Genomic DNA, 9,874 nt, shown 5'->3' with positions numbered 1-9,874 from the left:
TGTGGATTCGATGGCCTGGCACGTCAGACGCACAGAAGTATAAGGCTTTAGTAGACACCGGTGCACAATGTACTCTAATGCCATCAAGCTAAAAAGGGCCAGAGCCCATCTGTATTTATGGGGTGACTGGGGGATCTCAGCAGTTAACTATATTGTAGGCTGAAGTGAGTCTGACTAGGAATGAGTGGCAAAAGCACCATATCGTGACTGGCCTGGATGCTCCATGCGTCCTTGGCATAGACTATCTTAGAAGAGGATATTTCAAGGACCCAAAAGGGTTCCGGTGGGCTTTTGGCATAACTGTCTTAGAGACAGGACAATCTGTCACACTTGGTCACATGCAATCTAGAGGCTGTTCAAATCTTAAACCACAAATAAAACTTATCAGTCTGATAATCCAAGGCAGAGATATTATCAATAGGAATCCCTGAAATTTGAACATGCTGACTTTTGCCTATGCTCTAATGGCTATTCTAACTCTGCATCCACAAGATGATCTAGAGCAACCATGCTGTAGCTAAGGTGGTCTAAGGACACAGGCAGGACAATAAAAAAATACATTTTTCCACTTTATCAATTGGCCTAGTGGGAGAGAAAATCTCTACTTGAACATTTTCTACCCACTTAAACACATGCTACATAGCCATAAAAATATATGGGTTATATATATACCTAATGATTCTCCTACTGGTTTTAACTTCAGTCACAGAAACATTAGCTGAAGTTAAGACTGGACACCTTTAGCTTAGAATTTGCTAGGTTTTGGCATTCTGAATGTATGCAAAACTGCAAATTAAAATGCACTCGTTCTGAAAGTTGAACACACTTATCTAAACGTGGGAGTTGACCTCAATATTAGATATGGAAAAAAGAAAAGAAAAGAAAAAGATAACATTTAGATGCTGGCTTTCTTCCTAGCTTTTGTACTGGGGCTTTGCTGAATAAGAATTAATAAAATACATTATATTGTGTTGTGCATACCTCCTTTCCAGGATCTTTAATGAAACAAACCAGTCACTGGCATTTTGGTTATAGATTGCCTTTTTGGTTATACAGCTGTCTGTAACTGTCATTTCCAAATTTTAAGCAGCATCATAATATATTATTAAAGAACATAAGGCAGTTTTTGAAGTGAATAACATAGTCGTATGAAGTACAAAATTAATGGAGTGCCAGGAAGTGGAATGATGCTGCATAATAGCAAACTCAATAGCAAATAGCACTGGCAGTTGAGGTTGATTGCTAAAGCTCTGATGGATTAGGTGGCTGCAAACATGAGGCTGGTACACTACAGAGATAACCAAGGCCTGTTGATTTTTTGAAACCTGGCATTGTTGGTTGCCTCCTATGCTTGCCTAAAATAAACTTCTGTTGGATGTATGTAGGAAACAATGCCAATCAGAGTTATTGTCCATCTGTTTTTGCCCACAGTTGCTGCTGTTGTGGCACAGGTTTGCCTTGCAAGCTGCAGCTTTTCCATCAGGGCAGAAATATCTCAGTTTTCATATCTGATCAAAAGCCAATCTATTTCTTTACAAACATCACAATGTGCCAATTAATAACACAAGGGAAAGTGAGGCTGCTACATGTGATTCGACTTTATAAAAAATAGCTGCAGCACATGCTTGGATGTCTTCACTCCTGCAGCCAGTCTCATCTTCCTTTTCTGTCCCCCTCACCTACCTGTGTAAGTAGACCTTTCTCTGTATAATGCCTTGTGTGTCCAGAAGTCTTTGAATTAAGCTGGGGGAAAATCACAGCTGTTTGCTTAGTGGTTATGATATTTTATTTCTTGAAAGATTGTAAATAAGAAGGATGAAAAAGATTTTGAAATGAGATACTTTATTTCATATGCACTCTTTACCATTTAATAATCCATTGCAGCATGGGGATCAGACAGGAGGAATTAGAGGTCTGTGTGCAGTTGCAGCTCAATGGTCTCATTGCAGTCGTAGGGATGCATTGAGTGAACTCACATAGCTGGATTTCTGTGATGCATATGGATACAGGGTTATTAAGAAAGGCAGCCAGGTGTGTGAAGAGATGGAGTTTCCTCTTATACAAGAAAGCAGCAGGAAATTGTGGAAATGCACCTTGGGACATCAGACACAAATGGATGTTGCTGTGGGCAAGTTCCTGCTATAGAACATATGCTCAGGAGAAAGAAGCAGGCGAGGTCTGCCACAGACATCTGGAAGAAGCCTCACTTTTGCAGGCCCTGGTCATTATGTGTGACTCCAACCACCTGATATCTGCTGGGGCGTCAACACCACAGGGCACTCCAGGAGCCTTCTGGACCACACTGATGGCAACACAGTGAGGAACCTGGGAGGGGAGGAGCTCTGCTGCACCTCATATTTCCAAAGAAAATGAGGTCAGGAGTGTGGAAGTTGGGAGCAGCCTGGCTGCAGTGACTATGAGATGGTGTGCTTCAGTGTGCATGACTACCTGATGGGAGGAGTAAAGAAATCCGTGTCAAACTTGCGGTGTTGGTCGGCGATAAGGCAAGAGGAAATGGATGCAAGCAGAAACATGGGAAATTCCACTTAAACAGAAGAAAGAGGCCCTTTTTGTTGTTTGGATGACTAAACATTGGAGCAAGTTGCCTAGACAGACTGTGCAGTCTCAGTTCTTGGACTTATTCAAAGCCCAACTGGACATCATCCTGGCCAGCCTGCTGTAGCTGACCCTGCCTGAGTGGCTGGAGTAGATAACCTCCAGAGGTGCCTGCCAACTTCTGTGGTTCTGTGATATGAATCTGCCATCAAAATCATAATATATTCCAAAACAGACTTCACAGCAAGCTTCCCAAAAGCTTATTCATAAAGACGTTGCAAAGAGGAAACCTAATTGATTAACAAATTTTAAAGGGTGATCTGTTCAAGATTATAGCAACATCAGCTGCAAGACACAGTTGTTTAACATAGCTGTTTGAAGAATGGTTCTCTTTGTAATAATTTGATTAAAGGAAAATTTGGGAAATTCATGAGTTGCTACATGATACTTCCTGACTAATTTGGCAGGAACTTTAGCACAGCGGGATGCGATTAGTCTGTTGCTTAATGAAAGGCACTAAGTTATACAGTGTAAATACTCCTTTTGATTGTGAAGCAGGTGCACGATAAGGTATGTGAGAGGTATGGAAACTGCTTTGCAAGTGTACAGCAAGGTGCAGTCCAGGCTCTCACAGAGACTACTGACACAGATGGAGAGAACAGGAGGAGGAACATGAAGGGTGATGGACATTAGCTCTACTACTTTTTCCTGAAAATTGGAAAGGATTTTCAGGGGGTCTTATCGAGTTTCACAGTCTATTTAGCAAGGTCTCTAGTCACCAAACTCTTTTCCACAGAGCTGGCAAACAGAAGTCCCATGGGATGCATTTTTTAATGACCTCTCCCCCCCCACACACACTTCCCCCACTCCCAAAAATGAGAACTTGTTCTTTATTTGATTTGATCTGATTTTTTAAAAGCTGAATGAGATTACTGATTTGATCAAAATTTAATATCTTTGCTTTGGGGTATTTTTATACAAACACAGGAAAAGCAGAAACAGAAGGCTGGATTAGCAAAACAGAGGAGGAGGAAGTGTCCACACCCTATCTGTGTGCAGTAACCCAGAAGTGACAAATCCTGAAGTTCAGGCTGAAGTTCAAATCCCGAAGTTCAAATCCAAAAGTTTTTGAACCCCATCCATGGTCTTGAACAAAGATCTTTCCTTGGAAGACTCTTAAATGTCACTGGAAATGAGGAAAGATCCCGCCTCCTGGAGCAGTGTCCCTTTACTCAGCTCTTGTTTGACCACGTCCATCACCCTGTGTCTGGTGGTACCTCCCCCAGGACATACACAAGTAAACCGGAGTTAACACAGCAGAAAGGGATGAAGACAGCTAAGGGCTGGAGATATTAACCTGTGAGGAGAGGCAACATCTGAGAGGTGCTTAAATCCAAAATGCTCCATGTCCCAGTGGCTAAGGCATTCCTCCAGGGCATGGGGAATCCCAGTTCAAATCAGAAGGATGAGCTGAGATACTGCATTTCCCAGGACAACACTAAAAACCCAGCTCAGCAGTCACCAAACTCAGAAGGTTAGCGGTGCCCACAATACCTAGCTGGTTTTCCAAAGACACAATTGCTTGGCCAGCAAAATTTTATTTATTAAAAAAAGTAAATTGAAAAAAAAAAAAAGATTCACCTCATCCTCATAACAACTATTTTCTGTGTAATGACTACTGAGATATGTTAGTTTTCTCTAATGAAATTTCCCAGCATGCGCTTCTCCTATTCTGGTTGGGAAAACTTCTGCTGGGGTAGGCTGAGAGGCCTGACCTGAAGTGCTTCAGCATGCGCCGCTTCCACCTGTGGCTGAATGGGGTCTATCCGTAGCCACAGCCACAAAAGGGAGGCAGAAGATGTGAAGGAAGAAAGAAAAGGGATTTAATATTGATTCTGCTCTGGGAGAAGGCCTGGTATCTGAGAGGTAAATTTAATGCTGATGCCCCACAAGCTGGCTTTCCTTTCTTTTGCTCTGTGTGCACGGTGCAGTACAAGCAGCAGCAGTACAGGTTCCTGCTTGCTGTCTTCTCCAGTGTGTCGAACTTAAATAGTGGGAACACTGCTATGGCCCTTTCACCCCGTGGATTCTCTGATCTGTGGAGGGTGATTTGGTGACAGTATGCTGTCATACAACTTAGAGTGATGTGCACTATCCACTCATGCTGTTATGACCACCTGGTCAGTTAGGATGACCTTTTCCAGGCTCTTAGATGAGGTCACATCTGTATAAAGGAAGTCAATGGAGAGTTAACCAGGAGATGAAGGCTACTGTGCTGTGTTTATGCTGACAGAGCCTAGTTCTCCTTTTTCATAGCACTGGGTCTGGACAAAGAATTAAGTGCTCCAGTGTTTGGCAAAGGTGGAGCATGTACAAGCAGTAGGTGGCCCACAGTCAGGTCGCAGAAGCTGATGAAATTGTCAAATCTGAGTGGGACCCCTGCTCTGGATCTCTGCTGAAGATCAGCTCTTGTTGATCCAACCATAACGTTATACCTCACCACTTATTCTGGTTTGTTCCCTTGCAGGTAGCAGAAAATGGCACATCATAACCATAAATCTGTGTGTGAGCTTTAGCTATGGGGTGATGCAGGGGAAACAACATAAAGAGCCTTAGTGAAGCAGACAGCATGTCTCAGAAGAAGATCAGGAAACAACTCATATCTAGAAACTAATGGAAATACGGAATCTGGCAGCTTGCCAGGTGTTGAATCCATCTTGTCATTATGCTGGAAATAAACAATGGGGTATTCCTAATCAGAGAAGAGCACAATTCAAAGAGAAATAAACGTACTTTGTAAGCCAGCCATAGGACTCAGTCCATGACAACACATTGTTGTGGCAATATCATACCCAATGTCATTATTAGTCACTTTCCCCTTTGGACTGTACTATAGACTAAAACCATCGCTGCTTTTGTCTCTACATGGCTACAAGGAAGCCGCAGAGCTGTCATCTTGCTGGCAACAGAAACGTGTTTGCCACAAAAGGAAAACAAAATGCAGCGTTTGATGCAAAGAGCGCTCCCTGCACATCTGATCATTCTGGCCTGGTGTGAGATGCCCAGCGTGCAGGCACAGATTGTTTGCAGACATCGATCAAACCAGCTGACAGTGCAAGCCGCAGCCACAAGAAGGGGTGTAATTTTGGCTTTGCTTTTTTTGTCTGAGTGAAGAAGTTTAGAAGAAATAGCCTCATCTGTTTGCTAGCTTTAAAAACAGGAAGGAGAGCCTCTAAAGTTTCTAGATTTTTTTTTTTTTGGCTGTCTTTTTTTGTTTAGAGTTGATCAGTGTGAGTCAGAATAGTGAGAATTCATAATGTCTGACAGTTGCATCTAAGTAATTCCTGGGGAAAAAATATTTTAACCTAAGGAATGCAATTTTATCCTTGCAGATTTTTAAATTGGAAGGGCTTCTTGGTTGGAAAGTGAACGGGGGATGACCAAAGGGGTGCTGTTTCTTCATGGATCAGCTTTAAAGGATTGGAACATATAAAGATTTTTCTAATACTCTAAGGTTTAAGACATTTACATCTGTTATTTGGATTATAGCCCACTTATCTTGGGCTGTATAATGTTTCAAGCTGAGGATCCTCACTCTCCTCACACCAACAGCAGGGTAAATCAGGAATAACTGTGCTGAAGTACAAAACTTGGGCAAAAAAAAAACAATCAGGCCTTCAATGTTTAAACAGAGATGAAAATATAAACATCTGTGTTCATTAGCATGCTTCCTTCTTGCTGAGAAATGAAATGGATTATTCCAAACAATAGCTAACCACCTCTTTTATCCCTCTCCTTTCTTTTTCCATGAATTCCTCTTCTCATGCCATGGAAATAGCTGCCTTCTTAAAGATCTTTTGATGCTGCTTAAGTGCTGCAAAATTCAGAGATCAAAACAAATCACTGCAGCAGGAAAACAAAGAGGCAACCTACCCGGTGGAACAAGCAGAATGTTGGTGTTGGTGGGTTGTGCAGGAGCACTGCTGTGCTGTCATTCAGGTTTTTCGTTAGGTAAGTAGCAAGTTGTGACCTGTAATCAAAGTAAGTGATACATTACAGAGATTTTTCATTGTTGTATGTAATTTCTGTTGAAATGCTGGCATGTAACTTGAACAGGTGGGGGGGAACCCCATGGCGATACTTGCCTGTACAGCTTTAGGTGTAAATCTACCTTGTGTTCTGTACATTGATGGTATGCGTCAAACTAGAAACCAGGGAGCAGCTGGAGCTGCCTCATTCATAACGTTTGCAGAAGTGAAGCTGCACTTTAAAAATTATTATTATTATTATTTTTTGGTCATAATCAATGATTTCCAGTGTAAGTGTTCCTTTCCAGTTGCAGTCAGATAGACTATTATTCACTTTGACATGAATCCGTAAAACTTCAGCCATAGCCTCCTTGGAAAAGTGCTATATGCTTTATTTTATCCTTTTCTCTCATACACTTCCTATTTGATATTGCATTTGTAACAGCTGTTGCTAAGATCATGTCTTCCCTTTTTACATATGTCTTTGCTCTGCTCAGTATGTTTCAAAAGGACAATTAGTGCTAGAGATGGCAAAGAGAATGCTCTGAAGAAGGCAGGAGGAGGTAAGAGACAGATTACTTCAAGCCACACAAAATCTTAGCCTGGCAGGCAGGTAAATGCAATACCTCCCAGCTCTAGGACTCCAACACCCAAGGATACAGCACAGACATTGTATCTGCCAAAACTTTGCTGACTCAGGAGACAGAAGGCTCCTGACACAGGAGCTGAGCTACTGAGCTGTACAAAGTTCCTGAACATCTGCTAGAGGCTCATGAACATGGCAAGCCTCCCCTGCAGGATTTCTGCACTGTTTTGGGCAGTTACTTTGCCCCTGCCAGGCAGATTTGTTACTCCAGTGACAGCCTTATGAAGTCCTTGGGAAGCTACGTTACAGCAATATAAGGATTATGCAGATCAATGTCAAAAAGCCTGAAAAAATAGGATCTAAAGGTTTTAAACAGTATTGAACAAATCTTCCTTTTCTTCTGTCTCATTTCCTTTTTTTTTTTTCCCTTTTTTTTTTTTTTTCCATTTTCCATTTCTGCACATCTCCTCATATTTGGCTTTCTCCTCTGTTTTCTTCCAAGTTCTGCAAAAGCACTGTCATCTGGGGGAGAAACTGACCACAGGGCATTTATTTGTACACAAATAATATTTTACCATGGCAACCTCCATTTTTTTCCATTATGCAGTCCTCTGGATGGTGAAGTTGCATATGAACACATGGGCATTCTCCTGCTTCTTTTACAGCTGGTATCTCAAAGAAATATTAACTATGGATTGTGATAGGGACATAAACAATAAGGCAAAGAGACTTCATCCATTGAAAAGGTTTTCTGAAATTGTCAGTGGCTTCTTGGTTTGTTCATGTCTACAAGTAAGAGGTACTTATTTACAAATCATATAAGATTTAGGAGTTTACTTATCTATAAATGATTGATCATGTTATTTAGCTGTTAAGAGGGGTAATTTTGCTTTCATTTGCTTTCATTTACACCTATAGCGTAGCATCTGATACAAATTAGCAGAGAATTCTGTTCACAGTATTTTGTTCATTCTGGACTCTTACTAAACACTCATCGTCTCTCACCTGATACATTCTGCAATGTCTAAAGACAACAATGGCATTTGAATAATTTAATTTCTATGTAATTTAAACAAAAAATACCCTTTTAATTATTATTATTTTTTAATTCTCAGAGTAGAATACATGTAGACTATTCAAAATAATAGTTTATTTTCTTCAATTACACATCACTCCAAAGATCATACAGAGGAACTCAGCCACATAACTTTGCTCCTGACCTTACACCTCAGCTTTCCTTGCAGAATATAAGACCAGTTCCTGACTCCAGATGTAGACTGAGCTACATGCTTGTTCTGAGTCCAGCTGTCATTCCAGCTCTCTGGGATGAGCAGGATGTTGTTGGCATTTCAGCTCCAAGTTTTTTTTTAAATTCCCTAGCCCTAAGCCTAATTGTAACCGTACTCTTCTGCAGAGTAGGTGATAAACCTTCCTAGTTCAAAACGTGTGACGAGCTACCGCTCCATCCTGAGCACATCTTCCTGCAGCTCTTTGGGTGGAGACAGTTTTACTCCAACCACAAATATACTGGCTTCCCTAGCTCCAACACTAATGTTACGCTGCAACAGTGTGCATATCAAACACACCCAGCTGGAAATGGGTGATGAAACCATCGTTACCCTGATCGCTGACCTGAAGCAGCAAAGAGCTTCTTTTAATCTCACAGAATCAGAATCACAGAACAGGCAGGGGTTGGAAGGGACCTCTGAAGATCACCTGCTCCAACCCCTTGTTGAGCAGGATCACCCAGAGCACATTGCACAGGATGGCATCCAGGCAGGTTGTGAATGACCTTCAATAACTTGACTGTTACAGTGCAGCTTTAATGGAAGTGTTTATTATTGTTCTTGTTTGAATAGCTGAGATACCATTCAGTAACATACCTGAACCTTAAAGGGGTTCAAAGATATGATTTACCATAGAAGTATATTGGTACTTGCAGAATATAAATCAGAAGACACATTCGAAATGCTATTAAATGATTCAGAAAACAGAGTTCACTTTCTAATTTTCTGTTGTCTCTGGTCCCAACCAGGGCTAAGATCAGGAAAAGCTGGAAGACAGCTGTTGGGTTAGAATTAGGGGAAACTTTGCTCCTATGCATTTTCAAACTCTTTAAACTCAATTAAGCCAATGTTTGGCTTTTCTTCATTTATCTGAAAGCAAATCCATTTAAAAAAGATGAACTTGGAGTTACACACAGAACAATATATACCACATCCTATCTCAGAGATATTTTCACTGAAGTGAATGGATAATGGACCAGAAGGAAGGTTTTAGGAATTTGATTTATGTTGTTTCTCCTTCTGTTTACTGGAGCCCTGTATCCTCTTTAGAAATCCCATTAGTATTTCCCATTCTTCATGTTCCTGTCTTAAAGTTAATAACAAAACCATCATGCTTACCTCAAAACAGTTCTATTCCCCAGCCTCTGGAACAGGGGGGCTCTTGGTCTTTGACTAGCAGTGGCCGAACACTGCCCCTGTACGGAAAATAAAATAAAATAAAATAAAATAAAATAAAATAAAATAAAATAAAATAAAATAAAATAAAATAAAATAAAATAAAATAAAATATTGGAACTGATAATGGATGATGAGACAATGGACTTTGAGGGTGGGAGATAGTTTGTTGTTTTTTTTTTTTAGTTTGAGGAAGTTAGGGTACTTTGTAGGTATGTCATAATAGATTTTCTTTGTATATA

General features: G+C 40.8%; 1 long non-coding RNA gene across 1 annotated transcript; it reads right to left on the bottom strand.

Annotated features, from left to right (window-relative positions):
- Positions 1-3,485: 3,485 nt before the first annotated feature.
- LOC137848307 (uncharacterized) lies at positions 3,486-9,654 on the bottom strand. The gene is made up of 3 exons (XR_011091269.1): positions 9,576-9,654; positions 6,490-6,586; positions 3,486-3,913 (listed from the first exon to the last, which is right to left on the bottom strand). It is a non-coding gene; the product is annotated as an uncharacterized lncRNA (long non-coding RNA).
- Between the last annotated feature and the right edge of the window lie 220 nt (positions 9,655-9,874).

Source organism: Anas acuta, chromosome Z (genome assembly GCF_963932015.1).
Source record: "Anas acuta chromosome Z, bAnaAcu1.1, whole genome shotgun sequence".
NCBI classification, from domain to species: Eukaryota; Metazoa; Chordata; class Aves; order Anseriformes; family Anatidae; genus Anas; species Anas acuta.
The sequence above is the reverse complement of the archived record's forward strand: the minus strand, read 5'-3'. Positions and strand labels throughout refer to the sequence as shown.